Genomic DNA, 21,379 nt, shown 5'->3' on the forward strand with positions numbered 1-21,379 from the left:
GCAGTTACTACCCCTGGTGACCCTAAATTAAAGCCCATCAGAGATGATCTCCTATGCTCCACCTTGGTTCATCTCACACAAGAGTTGAAACCTCCCTTTTCTATAGAGTTCTTTGGGAGAAATGGGCCAAGAGCTGTGTCTCAGTTGTTTGGTTACATGAGAGCCTTTGCAAGTTGGACCATGAACAGACAGACCTGGATTTGTTGCAGGAACACGGATGCCCTATTGATTTCTTTTTTGGTCGCCCATCAAAAATCAACTCAGTATTTATCTTAGAACTATAGAGTCCAGTTAACAAATACAAGTGGATCCACTCTAACTTGGATGTTCACTAAATGTAAAAAGCCAATTACTTATGTTCAGGTGAATAGCCAACAAACCCAAATACACGTATGGCCAGGTATTACCGAGTCCCCCCCCCAATGTAAACATCTCCTCTCAACGATGAGCCTATGGGTACCACAACGCCTCCACTCTCCCCCGAGGCATAGATGGACATCAACACAATTGTATTGGGTTAGGGATCGGAAGAACCCTGGCCATATTTTATTAAAAGACAAACAACATATTAAAATTTTCATATTTACAATACGCAGAAAACTCGTCCATCGGTCGAGAATATTTCGACACCAATTTTTATACAATGTATTTACGTTATTTCGTACGGCTAACCTTAACATATTATTTAATACATTGCTATTCCTAACCTAAACTAATTATATGACTGTTTTTCTACGTATCCTGAATTGAAACTATGGGCAAGGTCATGATTGGTCCAACTATGTGCTAGGTCCACCCCTCCTACCGGAGTGACCCTGTGCAGGAGGCCTAGTTGTCCTGAAGGTTACCTCCTTCGGGCACCCCCTATGCCCTCAATACTACCTCCAAGTGGCTGTGCTGTTATGCCAACTTGGCACCCATGCACCTGTGCAGGGATTTGCACAAAGGCATGCCGGAAGCGGACCTTCTCTACCCCGCACCCTCCAGCCTATGCCCTCAATAATACTTCCCAGGGGCTGTGCTATTATACCAACTTGGCGCCCATGCGCCTGTGCTGGAATAGGCCCAAAACCTACCGGAAGTGTATCTTCTCTACCATCCGCACCCTCCAGCCTACTGGCCGTAATCGCCCCCTGTGATTCTATGCGAGACCATTGTCCCCCCAGGCGTCCCCATTGACTATGGTGATGCCTACTAAGGACCGTAAAATGCCCCACCAATCATGACCTTACTGCAGACCAAGGATACCATCACATAAAATAAGACAATGACGCCCTGCGAGAGAAAAATCTATGTTATGTAACAGTCAAATGTCTAAGAAACAGATTGCCAGCTGAAGGAGAAAAATTCAGAGAACAAATTGTCACCTGAAAGGAAAAATTCGGAGAACCTTTAACGGAACACAAGGAATGCATCCATTAAATCTGCGGCCTCATGGGATGGAGGGTGGGCAAAAAAGCAGATCTCTGTTGGGTAGACGGCTTCAGCTGAGGCGACGTGAAGCGGCAAGGGAAAAGACCGTTCTGTCACTCCACAGCCTCTTTTATCGGGGCATCGAATAAACCGGCAGGATCCAGATTGGACCTGCCTTCCCATGCCCCGGCATGCTCCCACTCCGCTAATTCAAGGTGAAAAAGTCGGGGCTTGTGCCGGCCGCGTCACCATCTGTCGCCACCAGCCCCGCCCATCAACGGTGTCGGAGACCGGCATAACTGCCATAGGTGCGGCGTGCCCGAGTCCGTTTGGCACCTTAACATATGGCCAGGTATTGCAGAGTCCCCGCCCCAGTGTAAACATCCCCTCTCAACCATGAGCCCATGGCTACCACAACTCCTCCACTCTCCCCCGAGGCATAGATGGACATCAGCACAATTGTCTTGGGTTAGGGATCGGAAGAACCCCTGCGTATTTTATTAAAAGACAAACAACATATTAAAATGTTCGTATTTTCAGTACCCTGAAAACTCGTCCATCAGCCCAGAAAATTCATATACCAATTTGTATACAATGTATTTACGTTATTTCTTATGGCTAACCTTAACATATTATCTAATACATAGCCATTCCTAACCTAAACTAAATTTTTATATTATTGTTTTTCGGTGTATCCTGAATTGAGCCTACGGGCAAGGTCATGACTGGTCCACTGTCCCCCCCAGGCGCCGCCATTGACAATGGTGATGCCTACTAAGGACTGTAAAATGCCCCATCAATCATGACATTACTCCCACAGGCCAGCATAGATGGCCGACTACCTGGCCCCCACGACGTCCTAAGGTCATGCCCTGTCCTTTGTCCCTGCCAACAGTGCTAATAAGTTTAATGAAAATCTCATTGCTCATTTTCGAGAGGTGAACCCCAAGGAGATCTCCGTCAGGTAGATGGCTTCAGCCGAGGCGATGTGGAGCGGCAAGGGAAAAGACCGTCCCACCGCTCCACAACCTCTTTTATCGGGGCATCCAAGAAACTGGCAGGCGCCAGATTGGACCCACCTCCCCGTGCCCCAGAAGCACTTGAGTGCTTCCGGGAAATGCTCCCACTCCGCTAATTCAAGGCGAAAAAGTCGGTGCTGGTGCCAGCCGCGTCATCATCTTTCGCCACCAGCCCTGCCCCCCAACTGTGTCGGGGACCAGCATAACCACCATAGGTGCGACGTCCCCAAGTCCGGTTGGCGCCTTAACATTGTCCTTGTTGCCTTTGGAATATGTTTTGTGATTGACCTAGAGAGAATCCTCCAAAGAGTTCTTCTTACACTGACCTTATTTCATATAGTAATTTTAATAGTTCTTAAATAAGTTGCTAGTCATGCTCTGCAGGATAGAGGTACACCAAGGATATTGCCGACCGCTGTGTTCCTGGAAGCCACGGTCACTGATGGCGGCACATCAAGAACCTGGAAAAGCGGCACAGCGTAGACTGCTCGGGGCCAACAACAGTGTATCTGCAGGTGGCGGGGTGGGCAGTCACGACGCTGGTTGTTTCATTTACATTTTCTCAGAGTACAACAGGTAAAGTGGTGCACCTATCTGCATGCATAGGGAGGTACTGAAAGGATCAATATGACTGAGTAGCCATCTTATCCCTCCACTATCCTGCTCAATCCAACTAACAGACTAACATGTCCACCGCTCAAATTAATTTCATATTTCCCTATACTAATTCCCCACTAATTCTGGTTGGGTCCTGGAGTACCATGCTACCTGCTGAAAAGCACTGTAACACCTCATCAGGGGTGGCAAGAGCTATATAAATGCCAACCCTTCCATCTTCTATCCCTCCACTATCCTTTTTCAATCCAAATAACAAACTCACATATCCACCGCTCAAATTAATTTCATATCTCCCTATACTAATTCCCCATTAATCATCTTTGGGTTCCCGAGTAGCGTGCTACTAGCCGAAAAAGTGCTTCAATGCCTCGTCAGGGCTATTAAGAGCTATATAAATGCAATTACTATAAAAAGAGATCCTAAAACCTGTCTAGCAACACACAGTAAAGATTTCTGCACTTTCCCTGACCAACCAGCACCCTGTTTACAGACAGAACTCTGGCAGCAACACAAAAACAAGATCAATGACGACACCAGCATGAATTTAGTCTAATTCTGTTCCTGTTGCTTGCTGTTGCTGGGTTGAAGATCCAGAGGCTAAATCGTGACTTGAATGTTGCCTGGAATTGCCAGTTGATTGGTCCACTGGTTCTCTCGCCATGTTCTCATGAAGTTTATCTGCTACTTTACAGCACTGTTAATCGCTTACAAGTACTGACCCGTGTACCTGATGATGTCAGCAGTCAGATAATAGAGTGCCATAAAGATATCCTTCACCACATGTTGGTGGGGTGTCATAAACCTGGGATTATTGCTCTTTTGTTATCTCATCCTTGCACAACTTTCTCTTTCATGAACAATGGGACAGCTAAGGAAAGATTGTCTGGAACTCGACTGAGTCCCTTTGTAAGCTCAGCTCAGGATTCATGATTACAAGTAGTGTGGGGGGGGATGATCACATCTGCAATTATACATGCCCTTTTTTCACCTGGTGACCCTCATACTTTTTCCACCAGGTAAAACTTGATGAAAAATATGCAGGAGATACACTGCCAGTTTTTGTGAATACCTGCGGGCTTACTATGTTATTCCCCATTTCATGTGAATATTGAAATGAGATGGGAATACCACATCCATGAAGTCTGTACTTCTTGGTGCAGTATCAACACACCAGAAACAGCAGGACTCATAATGAGCCTCACTTCTGTCTACCTTCTTTTTTAGGTCTCGCCTGTCGATGCGCATGCGCATCGAGCAAGCGAGACTATAGGGGCTCATCCACTCTTTATCCACACTGCAAGGAATCGTGGCGATTCCTTGCAGTGCCCGTGACTTTTAAGCTCAATGCGCATGCGCATTGAGCTTAAAAGCGCGTGCACGTCCGTCTTTGTTTACCCGCTCCGCCCCCTCCCCGCCGTCTCGCATTTCCCCTGCCGCATCAAAGGCTTTCACGGCCGGCCGGCCATGCTTTCAGTTTCACGACCGGCCGGCCGTGTCAATTACATTACAAAGCTCGCTCTCCCTGCTCCGCCCCCTGCTCCGGCCGAGACGCATTTCTCCTCCCTCCTCCCCCCATTCACGTTTATTCTACTTCTTATCTGGCCTGGAAAGCCTCGACAATGCTTTTTCTTTCTCTCTACTCAGTTCCTTCTTCTCCTCATTTAATTCCTCTTTCTTTTGCTTCATTTCAGCTCACCTTGTTTTACCTCCCCCTCCCCTCTGCCCTGCGCTTCCCCTCTCGCCTCTGCTTCATGTCTCCTTGGCTTCTCCTTTTCTCTATTATCCTTTTGCTTCCACCATATCTCTCCTGTGCTTCCTCCCTCTTCTTGCTTACCCCGTGCCTCGCGTCACAGGTTTTCCTTCTTTTTTCCCGCCTTTCTCCCTCTCCTCGCTCACTCCATAGATGATGCCGGCGCCTGTGCTCAGCACAGAAACAATTAACATTTGAAATGGGCATACGGGTCTTTGCAGAGCCGGGAGGTATGCAACACTCACGCCCAGGTGCCAATTCACGTCATAAAGGTAGTCAGTCATAGAGGTACGCATGACAAAGTTATAAGTGTACGAACATCATTCTTGATTTTGCATATGCCTATTTATGGACACAAACGTCACCAACATACACGCATCTAATAACACGCACACGTGCTCAAGAATCTATCCACGCCATGTAAGAAGCCCTGAAGGGCCCACTGCTGTTCTCAGAGGAACCTGGGCCTGCGAGAGACCCCTTGGACTCAGATCCCGTTCAGGGCAAAATATTGCTCGGTGCACTCACTCTCGAAGGCCTGAAGGATGAGCTCGTGGTCGGCTTGAAGCTGCTCCATCTTCGGCTTCTTCACCGGCAGCACCGTGGCAGAGGCAGCGACCGCGGGGGAGTACCCGGACCCACTGCCCGATTTACCGCCCGAGGAAGAACCGCCGCTAAAACCTCCAGAACCGGGACCCGAGCCGCTGCCGCCATGCTTATGAGGTGCCATCAGCCCCTCCGCCTCCGGAACCCGACCAGGGATGCCACCGAAATTTGCTAAATTTATTTTCCGTGCTTTTATTTTTAAAAAATGTAAATATGCGGGATTAAAAAAAATCTTCGTAGGTGTACTTAAAAATAAAGAGGCGGGTGGTGGCGGGAGGGTGGAGGCCGCTCTTTGTCCAAGACTATATTACATAAAAATAATTTCTACATATAACAGAAACCCATAAATAGGGAATCAAAGGCGTTTACGCCCGGATCCATCAGGCAAAACTCCATGCGAGAACCCCCCCACTCTCGCTGGACAGACAACACACACCAGTCTCTTTCAGCCTCTCCCCCTCCCGACCGCCCACCTTTGGCACGCACCGACCCCTCGTGGTGACGCTAAGCAATCCGGCGAGAGAGCTGTCGGATGCTCTCAATCCATTGGCTAAAGACACCGCCACGCTGACGAGCCGCTTCTGGGAAGTTTGGTTGGTGTGATGCGCGCGCTCACCGATCGCGCTCCTTTCCCCTTCTTTGAACTGAATTCGCGGGAACCGGTATCTAGCGAGATGCATTCTGGGCATCCGTAAACCGAACATAGTTTCCCTTCATTTACGTCTCCTTCAACAAAAATCAGTAGTCCCCGGAGAGTGCACCGCCGTAATTGATTGGCGGTGCTTTTAATTTTCATCAACGTCCAAGTTTACATTTGTCGGATCCAAGTTTGTGTTGCACAGCAGCAGCAGCAGTATCACTCTCTCACCCTCACTCACCCTCAACCCCTCCCCCTCGACCCCTCCCCCTCAACCCCTCACTCACCCTCAACCCCTCACTCACCCTCAACCCCTCACCCTCAACCCTTCACCCACCCTCAACCCCTCCCCCTCAACCCCTCACCCTCACTCACCCTCAACCCCTCACCCTCACTCACCCTCAACCCCTCACCCTCACTCACTCACCCTCAACTCCTCACCCTCAACTCCTCACCCTCAACCCCTCACCCTCAACCCCTCACCCTCAACCCCTCACCCTCACTCACCCTCAACCCCTCACTCACCCTCACTCACCCTCACTCTCACTCACTCTCACTCACCCTCACTCACCCTCACTCACCCTCACTCACCCTCACTCACCCTCACTCACCCTCACTCACCCTCCCTCACTCACCCTCCCTCACTCACCCTCCCTCACTCACCCTCACTCACCCTCACTCACCCTCACTCACCCTCAACCCCTCACTCACCCTCACTCATCCTCACTCACCCTCAAACCCTCACCCTCACCCACCCTCAACCCCTCACCCTAACTCACACTCACCCTCACTCACCCTCACCCTCACTCACCCTCACTCTCACTCACCCTCAACCCCTCACTCACCCTCAACCCCTCACTCACCCTCACTCACCCTCACCCACCCTCACCCTCACTCACCCTCAACCCCTCACCCTCACACAGTGCAATAGGTCTCGGAGCATTTGAGTTAGAGCTTTTAGAATTGTTTATGGCTTTTTTTATTTGTAATTCTTTAGCATTGGCTACAGGAAACAAAAATGCTAAAGATTTACGAAAAAAAACCATAAACAATTCTAAAAGCACTAACTCTAATGCTGCGAGACCTATTGCATTTCCAATGCTTGTTTTTCTCGAGTTTTATATAGCACGAACGTGACCCGAAGGTATCAGAGCGCTTTACATGAGCATCAGTTGCGTTACAGATGGACACATCAGTTTTTTTTGTTAGGCGCTGGGAGATTAAGTGGTTTGCGCAGAATCACAGGATGTTGAACGTCCCTGCTGAGATTTGCACCCGGTTCCAAAGTGTCAAGGTCGACCGCTCTAGCCGTATGGCCATGTCCTCTCACCTTCTGCCATCCATCCAGCCCCTAATTCGTTAAAATGTACAACAAAAGCTTATTTTGTGCCAGTCGTTGCAGGTGGTGGGCAGGGGAACTCATCTTTGAAGACCAGGACTCCTATTTCATTATCAGACTTTGACCCAGAGCAAGCGAGAGAAAGGCGGGAAATCGAGAAAGGAGGAAGAGAAAGATAGTGACAAAGTGAGCAAGCAGACATTAAAAAAGAAAAGAACTTGTTAGAGCGAGATAAATAAACATGAAGTGAGAGGCATGAGGAGGAATCAGAACTTATCAACCTTGATGTCGTGCCCAGACAGTGGGCACTAGGACCCTGAGCTGGGGCAAAGGGCAAGGGGACACCGGACACCACTTCCGGTCAGGGGAGGGGACAAGGACATTCAGGGGACGACCAGCAGACCAGGAGGTCAGGGGATATACATGCTGTATGATACGAGCTAATAAAGGTACCTTATAAGCAACCACCGTGTCCTGTGATCTCTGGTGGCGTAACGACACGACACTTGCTATCTAGCAGTCCCGACATTTGGCTGCGTTGGACTGGTACTTATGAGTTCTTCGAGGACAGCATAAGCCTTGTTCTGTTCCATACAACAGATTAAACATCAACATGACGACTCAACGTTTGTGTCGGGATGAACAACAGTCTGTAGCATGCAAGGTTGGTGGCATCAGTATGGAATTATTGGAACAGCTACAAACATGTAACTCACGGTTCTAAGTCAAAATGTTGTGCAGAAAAATATCTCAGCCAGAATATTGACTGCCACAATAGGTACATATAGGCAGGTGTATGTTTATTATTTTTAACTCCACTTCTACATAGCCTAAGGATAAATATATCATCATGGTACATATATGGAATTAAGAATAATACATCTACACTTGCATATATATACTTGCCTTCTTAATGTGGTTCTGGTTTGATATTTTTGTAGGAAGATGTATAATTAAATATATTCTTATAGACTACTGTAATTCATATTACAGTCCAGTTGTATTTATAACAATTTTCATATGAAACAGAAATTTAATGTTTTGAGTGGCCAGTGTACATCCACAAAACAAACTTGTTTTTAGTCTAACTGTAAAGAGGTCAACAGACCGATGATAACTTCAATGAATCTGTGCAGATCGAAGTGAATGTGAACGATCTCATGCAGGGCAACCTTGGACCCTGCATAGAGAGAGGAGTGCCAAGGCAGGTCATGCAGGAAATCCATGTGCTCCATGCAGATCAACATGAGTGCAATTATGGCTGCATTCGGTCTGTGAAGATGGAGGGTAATTTCCAAAATGTGGACAAGTACGGTGGACATGATGTCTGTTCTATCTAAAAGCGATGCTAGTGAGGTTCTGAACAGAAGGGGCTCTGTCTTTAAAGCCCCCAGCATTTAGGCAAGGGCCAGTGGGAGGTGGGAAGGTGATGTCCAACTGCAGTTTACCCATACTTATCACTGCCAATGCCTCCATCAGGGAAAACATCTTACTAGAAGCTCTCAAGACAGGCCAAATCCTCCCACTCCTAAAGAAACCTACACTAGACCCTGATGACCTCACTTACTACCGGCCCATCACTCACCTACAATCCATTGGCAAGTACATTGAAAAATCAGACTATGCTCAACTTCAAGATCACATCAATGTTAGCCATTCCCTGCACGACTACCAGTCTGGCTTCTGATGACTCTGTAGCATGGAGACCATCATCTTACACATCGTAGAGAATACCCACTTGATCACATATGAAGACCCCTGCCTCCTGATATAGCTGAATCTTTCAGCTGCCTTTAGCAAAACAGATCCTCATACGCAATGAGTCTCAAATCGGTTTCACCAGCATTGTCCTTTACTGTTTATCCTACCTTTCCAACCAGCACAAACTTATTTATACGGAGACCTCCAAGTTACAAAAGAATGTTGCCACATGTGGAGTCTCCCAAGTTTCCATACTGTCTCCTATCATCTTCAGCATTTGCATGGAGCCTCTTGGTGCTCTTCACACAGATAACAAAAAATATAACAGGAGGAATCCAGTAAACCCATTTGAGACCTGGGTAAACATGGTAACAGGCAACAATGTCTCAACAGGTAATACTTTAACCCCTTGGCCGCGGCGGTAATTCCGCTGCGGCGCTAGGGGGGAGGGGGTGCCGCGCGGCGCCACCATGCTCGTGACGGAACCACTCCGTCACGAGTCGCGGTGACTGTGCTTGTGACGGAATGGTTCCGTCACGGCCCACCAGCTTAATGGAACGTCCAGCGCAGGCGCGGAATCAGCACCGCGCAGGCGCGGCGGCCGGGCCGTGACGGAACCATTCCATCATCAGCACAGCCCCACCGTGGCTCGTGACGGAATGGTTCCGTCACGAGCACGCAAGGGGTTAAAGACAATTACTATAATGTCAAATAGATTTCAAGAAGGAGACAAGAAAGGGGAAGACACCAAAGTTGAATATTGTGGTCTGTATTAGAGTTTATGGAGAAAGCATTAATTTCAGACAGCAGTATGACATTTCATTATATGCAAGGCTAATCCTAAACATAAGTTCACGCAAAGTGCTCGTGGCTATGTGAACGGCACAAGGTGAGACATGTGATATGGTGATGAAAACAACAAGACGGCACAGTTTAAAATTGTAACATAAAATGAACACTGTTATCAAAAAATGGTTGGAAACATGTTAAGTGCCAAGGAAGCCAAAATTCTGCTGAGTTTTGTGGATGGCATTTTGACCTGTGTTGTTTCAGGTCATCATCAGGATGGGATTACACATATTGGTATGGTACATAGTCTTGAGGTACAATAGTAGCATAGACTTGTGAAGTGCCAGGACTTTCCTGGGAACATCAATCAAGTTATCCTTGCCAACCCACACCATCCTCAAAACTAGCTGCATCATTTAGCAAGCCATCACTGGCAGCACCCCTGCTTATCTTGCGGACAGGCTCACCATCTCTGATGGTTCTCGATGCATCTGCAGCCAGGACACCACCAGACAGTAGCCTAAGAAGTGTAAAAAGAAAAACCAAGACAACAAGCTGATTTCATCTATCAATCCAGTATCTCGAACCCGATTCCAGTATCCAACGCTTCTCCAATGTAGGAAAGAATTTAAACCTCAACTTCATAAAGAACACTACATCACAATGCATTAACTATCCAGAACTCAGCTGCCCCTCCCATTACTCAGCTTCCATTTGACCATGTACAGTGCTCTGTTGCCTTTTGACTAGGTTTGAGCTGTAGAAATACCACATACATGCATACAGTTTTGCCGTTTGCGCATGGAAAAATTCAGACCGTGGGAAAGCCTGGGGGTTTGGGTGGGCTGTTAAACCCACAAAAACTGGTCCCACTGATTTGCTGATTCAGCGGGCAGCAACAGGGCCTTGAGCAACCAGTATTTAAGCTAAAATGGCTGGGTCAGGGTCACATTCCCCTGCCCAACCGGGTTTGATAGCGGCCTGCTGCTGCCCCCTCAACCTCTGCCACCCACTTGCCACCTCTCTGCCTTGAAGACCTTTCAACACTATTTGTTGTATTTTGTCAGAGAGAAGATGTATTGCTGACCACAGGGCAGGTAGACACCTGGCTTTATAAGTTCAGGCATATTCTGGATTCGACTCAAATTTGTCTCCAAGGAACTTAGTGGAGGAGCAGTGTGTACGTGGGTTGGTGCTTTGGTGCTACAGAGACTATCCCCTGGCTCTCCACGTGTTCTCCTTTAGTACAAGCTGGGGTGATTCGGATATTGGAACTTGCTCCAGAGGTTCATTATATGACCTGGTTGCCTAGATATATCATCCAAAGGGTGCCGAGGGGATCCCATTTTGGGATGGATCTGAAATGCTTTAGCATCCAACTTACTGGTTGGCCAAAGGGGCGCCACTGGTAGGAGGCAGGGCTGAGTGGGCTTTCTCAACTACCAGGCAGGGGCCACTAGTGAGAATCCAAGGGCTATGGTTAACTGTTTAAGGGGGTGATGCTTTGAGGGCCATCCTAGTGGTTAACCATGATTTTAGGAATTTCATTAAAAAAAACACAATGTCTAGATTTGTTGCAATTTTGATTTATGGATGTGCATGATGTAAATATTTTAAAATGTGCCAACCCCAAGAAGATTGTTTGTTTGTTTTTGAAAATAGGTATGGCATGACAATGTTATTCTCAAAAACAAGTCATGGTTCTCTCAGGCTACTTCATTGTTGGGTTACTGATCGGCGTATTAGCTCTGCATTGGGTGTTTGATTTTTCTTCCCACCACAGCCTCAGTTGGACCCGTAGAGCGCTCTGATATCCTTCGGGATCAAGTTTGCGCTATATAAAACTTTATAAATAAATAATAAATAAATGAAAGACCACCATGAGGTTTATGCAGACTGAGAAGTGAAAAGACTATGGTTGCCCAGGCCTGCCACAAGGGTTGGGCAAAACAAGCGTCCAGCTGAATGAGACTAAGTCAAAACAATAAACCAATAGAATGCAGGCGAAAATCTGGAGGTTGACAGTGACCTCAGCCAGTGCTGTCAGATACACCTGATGGATCAACGGCTGCGTGACCGAAGTGGCAGCCGTCTCCCATCTTGCAAGTGACAGTTTAGTGCTACCAAGGAAAATGGGACGATTCTCTAGTTGGCCAAATTTGGTGACTAGTGGCTTGCCTATCTCGTTGTGGACCCTTGTTCGGTAGCTACTTATTTATTTTATCAGGACGCTGGTTCATCAATGTAACAAAAAATAGTAAATAAATGAGTGACAGCAATATCAACTTACAGCTAGCTATCATTGGAACAAGACTATTACCACTCCTTGTGAGAAGTTGGCCTGGTATATGATGTTCACTATTCTAGTAAGCACCTTGCACCAGTCCAAACAACCCTTATGGTGATGGTTGTAAAGTCAACCTTATAGACCAGCTATCCTAGTGGTAGCATGGACAAAAGCAGTCTTAGGCTAAACTCAAGAGGGCATGTGAAGCCAGCTGTTTTACCTTATGCAAACCTTTTAATACCAAATGAAAGGACACCACACAGGTTATATATTCTAAATATATATGTATTTATTTCTAAATAAATCCCCTTAACTCTTTATGAGCACAGGAGCACAAGCGTATAACAAGAAACTTAATATAACATACAAAAGTTGCACAAATATGGATAGGCCCTGGTGGCCCGTAAAACCATATACTAAAATAGTGGTATAAGAACCACGTCACGAACAATGATAAGGCCTAGGACCTTGGGAATCGCTGGGGCTACACTGGACTAGCAGCAGTTAGGACGTGGGAGGCCCACAGGATGCAGGTGCAGTGTCTAAATGCACACGCGTGCACCAATAGAAGTCAATGGGTGCGTAAAGTCAGAAAGTTGCAGATTTGGAAGTCTTCCGACTGGACTAGAACTTAACCACTTAAAACGAGGACACTAGGGATGTAAATCTCTACAGGAGCACCGTAGTACTCGCGTTACCTCACCCACAGGAAGCGGGTGCATAGGTGTCAAAGTGTGTCAGGTTTCGTCGTGGAGTTCTATGGAGCCTTGGAGAAAAGATGCTGCAGGCGACCAGGAGAGAAGAGTCCGGTTGTATCCAAGTGTGGATTGAAGATGTAGAGTACCTGAAAGCAGAGGGGACAGAGTCTGGGTCACTAGCTAGTGACCAGGAAGGAACCAGGAAGGAACCAGGCGATGTCGGGTTGCAATCAGGTGATGCCGTGAAGCTTGTCTCCGCTGCCACGTGGACCAGGAGGTGTCGACGACAACCAGGTGCTGGACACAGACTGTCCTACAAAGGTTCTCGCTGTCGGCAGTGTCGTAACCCAATTCGGTGTCAACAGGCCTTGGCAAATGCAACCCACGCAGGACTCGAAGATGGCTTCTGGATCAGACCAGCAAGGTCTGTTGGGCTGCTCCTTTTCAGGAGAGCAAGGGCCAGTCTGGAGCAACCAGACCAGCATTGAAATTTTGAAGGTTCGTTGTCACAGAGGCCACTAGCCAACAGGCAAGTGACCGGACAGATGCATCAAGTAGGACAATGCAAAAGGGCCCCACGCAGCACTAGGTGAGTGTGGAGAGGTGATCTTCAGTAGAAAAGTTGCTCAGGGATGGTGCTTCTCAATCCCCAATGCACAGCTTCAAGGGTGCCTTGAGAGCTGCACAGAAAGCACTTCGCTGACTTTCCAAGATGGCCGGTCCCAAGTCTCACGTCGCCTCCACGGGTCTCAGCTTTGCTGTGGCTGTGGATCGGGCTGTTGGATGTCTGGCAGTATGGTTCTTGTTGGTCTCTGTTGTTCGAGCTCCGGCAGGAGCACCAACAAAGCAAACCTTTGAGCACTTGATGGTGCCTGCTTGCACAGGGTGGTCACTCCTTGACCACAAGGGAGATTCTTCAGTCTTCTACGTCGAGTAGGATGTCGAAGGGTCCAGAGTTTTGCATCAGAGTTTCAGTCAGGATTATCTAAAGTCTTGGGACACAGCTCCTACCTTTATTCCAAATCAAGGGGCTGGATTACCTGCTAGGTCCCTCCTATGAGTGGGACCCAGGAAGGGGGTGGTTACACTCCTTTCCCTTTGTCCAGTTTCACGCCAGAGCTGGGGCTGGAGTGCCCCAGCACCGGTTTGAACTGGGCTATGCATGGGACACCTTGTGTGCCCCAGGCAGTGTCTAGTTTCATTCAGCCCTCCCTGCCCCAATCCACTATCTCCTGTCTGGGGTGGTGCTAGCACCTCCCTGTGACAGGAAACCTATTGTACAGGCCTCCCCTGCCGGAGTTTCGGTCAGCAGCAGGAGGCCAGACTTGTGTCTGTGGCAGCTGCATCCATTTTGTGATGCTGAGGCTCTGGTTAACTTTAACCGGGATTAATGGAAGTAACATGTCTTCTCCCTCTAGAAGGGTGGAATGCTACCCCCGTTGCCAGAATTGGCGAGGGGGTAGTATTCCAAAGCATATGACACCTTACACGACATGTTTTGATAAAGCCAAACCAAAGTTAGCAATAACCGCGAGGATTATAATGCACTTAAGAGTTTATGGTATGGCAATACCCTGGAACAGCTATAAGGACATGGTTCCGAAAGCTGCAGACAGGCTCAGCTCATGCTAGAGCACCATCTCACATAAAACCAAGCACTCTGCCTCCAGGATTGTTAAGGCCTGCCATAGGAGTGACTTATAGGTGCATATGTGTCCAGATATAATGTTAGACATAGGAATACTATATATAAGCAAGGGGTGATTACACAACCTTGCCCTAGCTGAGTGATCAGCCAGTTGTGTCAGTTTTGATGGCCTGCCAGGGGTGGCAAAATATATGCTGCAGCCCCTGGTAGGCCTTGGGTGCACCTATGCCCTGGGTACCTAAAGTACACTGTACAGGGGCTGATAAGGTGACTCAATATCCAATTAGTTATGTACCTAGGGTACATGGGGTCCATTTTACAGAGAGAGCAGATCGCCTGGGGCCCTGATTAGCAGGATCCCAGGCCAACTAAGTCGAAAACCAGCTAAACACAAGGCAAAAAATCTGGGGTAACCATAGTCAGGTATCCACCTTCCTACACACCTGACGTCCATGAAATCCAATTGTAAAAGAAAACTTTTGCGTTATTGTAATACATCATGTACCTAGGGAAAAGCAGTGGCTTTCTCCTAGAATCAAGGCCACTGATCACTGGACTGTGCTCTCTGATGCCATCTTTTTATTATTTCAACATGGATGCCATTTAGCGGTCGCAGTTGTGACCCCTGGCTTGTCCCTTGTATTCCTGGCAGTGCCTTTGTGACCCGTGGCCTCAGAGGTGGCAAAATCTGTGCTAAGAACACATTGGCAGCTCATCCTTATGAGTGGGGGTAGGAGCTCCACCCTCCCTGTTTTCTGCCAATTTTATTTTAATAATAGTAAATATTACTTTATTACTCTGTATTAGTTTAATGAACTATGGGTCACAACCCTCATTGGCAGTTGAGGTACGTTAAAAAAACAACTTTTAAATGTATGTTGTGGGCATGCTTGCGGCTGGGAGCATTTTTATGTGAGCGAGTGTTTGTCTGTGTCTATGGCCCCGATGTAGGTAAAATAGATTTACCGATTTTTAATTACCGAATTTTACCGATTCGGTAATTAAAAATCGGTAAATCTAAGGGGTGGATATGTAGGAACATCCAGATGTTCCTTTTACCGAATCGGTAAATATCTGTATTTACCGATTCAGTAAATACCGACCGGTAATGCCCCATTCATTCCTATGGGCTTTGAAGCCCATAGGAATGAATGGGGCATTACCGGTCGGTATTTACCGAATCGGTAAATACAGATTTTGACAAGGGTGCAGGGGGTGTCACTTTGACACCCTCTAGCACCCCCAAAAAAGATTCGGGTGCCATGTGGCAGGCATACCTGCCCTAAGGGCAGGTCTGCCTGTCATATGGCACAGGTGTGCATGCACACATGTGCATGCACACCGGAATCGGTATTTTACCATCAAATATATTTGATGGTAAAATACAGATTCGGTAAGGGTTGTGGGACTCAGAAGAGTCCCACCTACATATCGAAATTAACGAATAGGTAAATATACCGATTCGGTATTTTACAGATTCTGTAAATTTACCGATCGGTAAATTTACTGAATCTGTAAAATATGTGGCCCTACATACCATTTTGTAAATACCGGTCGGTAACGGCCGAAAATACCGATTTTCGGCCGTTACCGACCGACCTACATCGGGCCCTATCTGTGTAAGCAAGTGTGCATGAGTGAAAGTGACAAGTAGTGAGAATGAGTGAGATTGAGTGTCAGTAAGTGAGTCTGAGTAAGTCAGAGTGAGGGAAACTGAGTAGAAGTAAGAATGACTTCAAGTGAATGAGTGACTGAAAATAATGAATGTAAAGGGGTGTTTGTGAATGTGAGTGGGAATCAATGTGAGTGAGAATGAGTGAGATTGAGTGTCAGTAAGTGAGTCTGAGTAAGTCAGAGTGAGGGAGACTGAGTAGAAGTAAGAATGACTTCAAGTGAATGAGTGACTGTAAATAATGAATGTGAAGGGGTGTTTGAGAATGTGAGTGTGAATCAACGTGAGTGAGAATGAGTGAGACTGACAGTGAGTGAATGTAACTGTGAGTAAGAATGAGTGGGGCTGAGTGAGTGAGAGAGAACGTTAGGCAGAGTATGAGTGGGTGCAAGTGAGTGAGAAAGTATGAGTGAGTGAGAGCAAGAGCCAATGTGAATGAATATGTGAAAATGAGTAAGTGAGAGTAAATATTTGTGAGTGTAAATAAGTGAGAGAAAGAGTGAATGTATGAGAGAGGGACAATAAGTGATTAAGTGCTAGTTAGCGTAAATTAATTTACGTTTATAACAAACATATGCTCAGAATACTAGGACTATGCAGGTGAGTGGGTAAGTCTGAAAGTAGTACTTACTCAGCAGTGAGACTTATCACAAATTCAAAGAGGACAAAACAAATCTCCCCAAACTAAGATCTATGAACTGGCATTCAATAAGTAGTGCTCAAAACAGAATGTTAAACTTAGGGGTGTGTGAAATTTATTTAATTTGCTTTTGCTCAACTCTTAGAAATTTCGGTAAATTTCCCCAAATTTCTGTATGATTTTGCAAAATGCAAATCTGTCATTTAGTGCTATATCGTAGCATGAAATGCGTCCTCCTGTCAATTTGTGATGCAACGACACATTTTGTGCAAAAAAAAAAGGGGCGAAAACACACAATTGCCGCTAAGAACATCTGCTTACGTTCTGGGTGTTAGCATTGTTCTTGTGTGTTCTATAATTTGTCCTCAAACAACGGCGTTATTACAAGAGTGGAGTAATGACGTAATTACTACATAAATATGCTAGCATAATTTAAATTTTGCCCAGGGCCTAGGTAAACCTACAAATCAAGACCCTTCAATTCCACTTCCTACCTAGAACTGAAACTAACAGAAAATCCACACGCAAATAAGAGAGGGTGCTTGAAATGCCGAAATTTACCAACAGAAAACACTCCATCTTTCGCTGTCTGGAGCAAGACCCAATATATGGAATAACATTCATTATCCTAAATAGAGATGTGAAAGTATTTCTCTCCAACACATAAAATTGTTCTTTAAACAACCCTTTCTCCATCTATCTTTACGACGAAGATCAGATTTGATTTACCCAAGATCTTCTTACTGCACCCCTTTGTTCTTGTATAAATTAATTTGTAATTTGTACTTATAGGTCTACATAAGCAAACACTGATGTACCACATTGTGTTACAATTGAATAAAAACTCTCTCTCACTGACAAATTGTAAAGCACCCTGATGCCTCGCTGATGTGATCCAAGCTATACAAACCGACAAACAGTGGCGTAGGAAGGGGGGGGGGGGTGCGGTGAATGCGAGCCTCCCCTGGTGTCATCACTAAGGGGGGTGACCAAATGGCAAAAATATGTGTAACTATCTTTTTTTTCTCCTTATTTTAATAATTTCATTGGGGGCGGGCAGGTGACAAGAAATTTTCTGCACCAGGTACTACCTGACCTTGCTAAGCCACTGCCTGCAAATAAATAAAATAAAAAATTCAGGAGGGCGCTGTGCTCGATTCATGACATCCATGTTAGACTTTAGGGTACATGTTCTCAGACACTCTACATGCTAGTGCATGTGAGTTGTGTAGAGCTTTTCACATTCCCCTCACAACATATGGCTCACATACTCTCATCACATACAATAAAACAAGAATGGCATAGAGATACATGATGAGGATAAGAAACAAAAGGAATTCTTATTTGAAAGGATTCTCTAAGGCGCATGAAAAGCTCGATTTTTCCAATATTAACCTGTCCTAAAGTTTGCTACAATTATAAGTATTTTTTTCACACAGTCACCCAACGGGCACCGCCGTTCTCTTTTAGGGTATCAGAAACGTCGGGCCAGATGTATCAAGCGTTTTCCCATTCGCAAACGGGACGATTCTGACAATCGGGCCATTTGCGAACGGGAAAAAGCCTTTTAGGATGTATCATCCCAAAAGGCATACGCAAAATAGGGAATTGCAATTGTTGCGATTACCTATATTGCGAATGCATTTAGAGAATCGCAATTTGCAATTCTCGCAATGCAGGAAGCGCTTTTCAAATTGCAACCCTTCTTTAGGAATCGCAATTTACCACCAACTTCAAGTTGGTGGTAAATTGCAAATCCTTAGAAATATTGCACATTTTTGCATTTTGCTAAGTGCCATGTGGCGCACGGCATGTATGTGGGCCACATATGCACACATGCATATTTCAGGGGTGCCACAGTGTGTCCTTTTGGCACCCTTGCATCCTTGAAATTGCATGCGCAATTTGCAAGTACCTATTGGGTACTCGCAAATTGAGCATGCAATTCCCATTCATTCCTATGGGCCTCTAGGCCCATAGGAATGAATGGGAAGCCATTCCTTATTTGCGACTCAACATCTGCGAGTCGCAAATAAGGAATGCGTAGGATTTGCAATTTTACTTGCGAATCCGACATACATTGCATTTTGCGAAACCATAATAGTGAATCTGTAAAATTCGCTATTACGGACTCGCAAAATACATTGTTAATACATCTGGCTCTCGTGTTAAAACCCTTAAGAAACAACATTAATTCCCTTTACAATCAACTCTCATCAAGAGTTGCTTGTAAACTCCGATACCAACATTATTATTTTATTGATACACTCACACCTTTGAGACTTTAGTGTGTGGAAAGGAAGTGTAATATATCTGTTAAAAATCCTCCGAATCAGGGAAAATTTAGCATGAATATTCTGCGATATTGGTAATTCTAAGGGTGGTATTAGCACATCTGTTTTCACGCAGAACTCATAATCAGCCATAAATATCCCCCCTGAGTAGTTAGCAATCTCTCTAGCCTGGGAAATAAATCAAAGTCCACAAATCTTCCTGAAAGTGAAAACCAGTTAAGCTGTTATGGTCAGAAATGGACAAATTTGCTCAGAAAAAAAGGAAAATGTATAGTTTGTTATCACGTTGGCTTAATTACTTCACAGATGCATTTGGAATGATTTATGCAAATGAAGCTGTCAACCTCTCCCGTCATCTCCTCCCTGAAACCGGTTTCCAAAGCGAGGCCTGTCTGTCCTGCTTTGTTCCCGGATCTCCTCTGGGCAGGGTCCCCTGCGTGACTGCATGGGAGGCTGCTTGGCTAGGAGATTGCTGCGAGAGCAGATTATTTCATGCTGGACTAATGTGGCAACCAGTGCTTCCCCCAGTCAATATTAACTGTCCAACAAAGGGCCCCTGGGAGGCCTTTCTTCAATCAGTGAGCCTAATGTATTTCCTGGTGTGCTTAACCAGGCCTCTGTGTGCTGCGGGCACAAGCAATCTCAACACTTCCTCGTCAAAGGCTGTGCCCCTCCACCATTCGACTCCCTTCTGGGAATCAAAGCCCAAACCCTTTCTCCTGTGCGTGGGCTACAGCCGAGGCTTCCGTCATGCAGGGAAACCCCATCTTGCAGCCTTGGGAACTAACAGGCCTTTCCTGTCCCAGGATGCATTGCACGGAACAGCACACTTCTGCCTTTCCAGGTAACACTTACTTCCCATACCAGTCCCTTTTCCTCAGTTTACACAGGACAAATGCCCTTCTCTGGCACTAATCTGAGCTTTATTTAAATATGAAGACATTTGATATTTCATACACGCCTGACAATAACACAGACAGACATAATACGACTGAGCAACGCACCCAAATATATCCTGCCTTTCACCTGGCCTCAAGCATTGGCAAAGCAACAAAGCTAAGGGATGGGGAAGACAATTTATGAGACAAAGAGATCTTGATATCAAGCCAGTTCATCATTTCGTACTTCTGAGTTTTATAAATGGAGTATCATTTAATTGGTCAGGACACTTGTGTTATTTACAATGTTTTGACAAGGCAAACACTTTTCATGGTGACTGGGGCGTGTTTTTCATCATTAGACTTTGACTGAGAACAAGCGATACACAGGCAGAAAAAATGGAGAAAGGAGGAGGCAAAGAAAGATACGGAAAGAGGTACAAAGGGGGATAGCAGAGATGAAAAAGAACTTGTAAGAGTGAGATAAAGAGACAGGAAGAGTATGCGGTGAAAACAGAAGTATGAGGTGGAATCCAGAATGGGTAGCCAAGGTATATTTAGCAACCGTGTTATTTAGCACTGTCACGGTACCCCTAAGAACTTTTTTTGTGTTTTTTACAAACCAGGCATAGGATGCCCCAATGTGCTTATAAGACATGTCTGGCGTGGTGGGCAGTAGCGGCTCCTGGTGGGAGGGCAACCGGGCGGTGATGTGGGGCGGGGGAGGGACAGGGTGGGGGGGTAGTAAACACCGGAATATGGATGAATGCAGGTATGTTGACAATTAAATCAATAAAAAAAATTGTTGTGCGCCTGGCATCGCATTTGGTGATGCAGCGCGTGCAATTGTATTCCTTTTATTGATTTAATTGTCAATTTACCTGCATTCATCCGCATGCCGGTGATTACTACCCCCCGCACTGCCCCTCCCCCGCCCCACGTCACCACCCGGTAGCACTCCCACCAGGAGCTGCTACTGGTTGAGGGTGAATGTTTAAGCGCGTGCAGTGTGTGTTCTACCGTGGTACTGACCAATACCTAATTTGTGGAGGACGTCCTACAGGTAATGAGATTATAGTTAGGCCGGTTTGGATGGACTAAATATCTGCAACAACAATTGAATGTGTGTGTGCGCGTGTGTGTGTGTGTGTGCGCGTGTGTGTATGTGCATGCGTGCGCTTGCATGTGTGTGTGGAGTGCAGCATATCCTACAGAAAATGTCAATAGCACACTGTATAGAGAGCATGTTCTGCCAGGGTCTGAGAGAATAGTTTACTCCATTGTTTATCCCATACTTTTTAGAGTGTAATCCTGGAGTATGTGGAGAACATATACAAAAAGAGGGGTAATGGCTTATTGTGTGAACAACATGTCCTGCACGAGTGAGGGC

This window comes from Lissotriton helveticus, chromosome 9 (assembly GCF_964261635.1).
Source record: "Lissotriton helveticus chromosome 9, aLisHel1.1, whole genome shotgun sequence".
NCBI classification, from domain to species: Eukaryota; Metazoa; Chordata; class Amphibia; order Caudata; family Salamandridae; genus Lissotriton; species Lissotriton helveticus.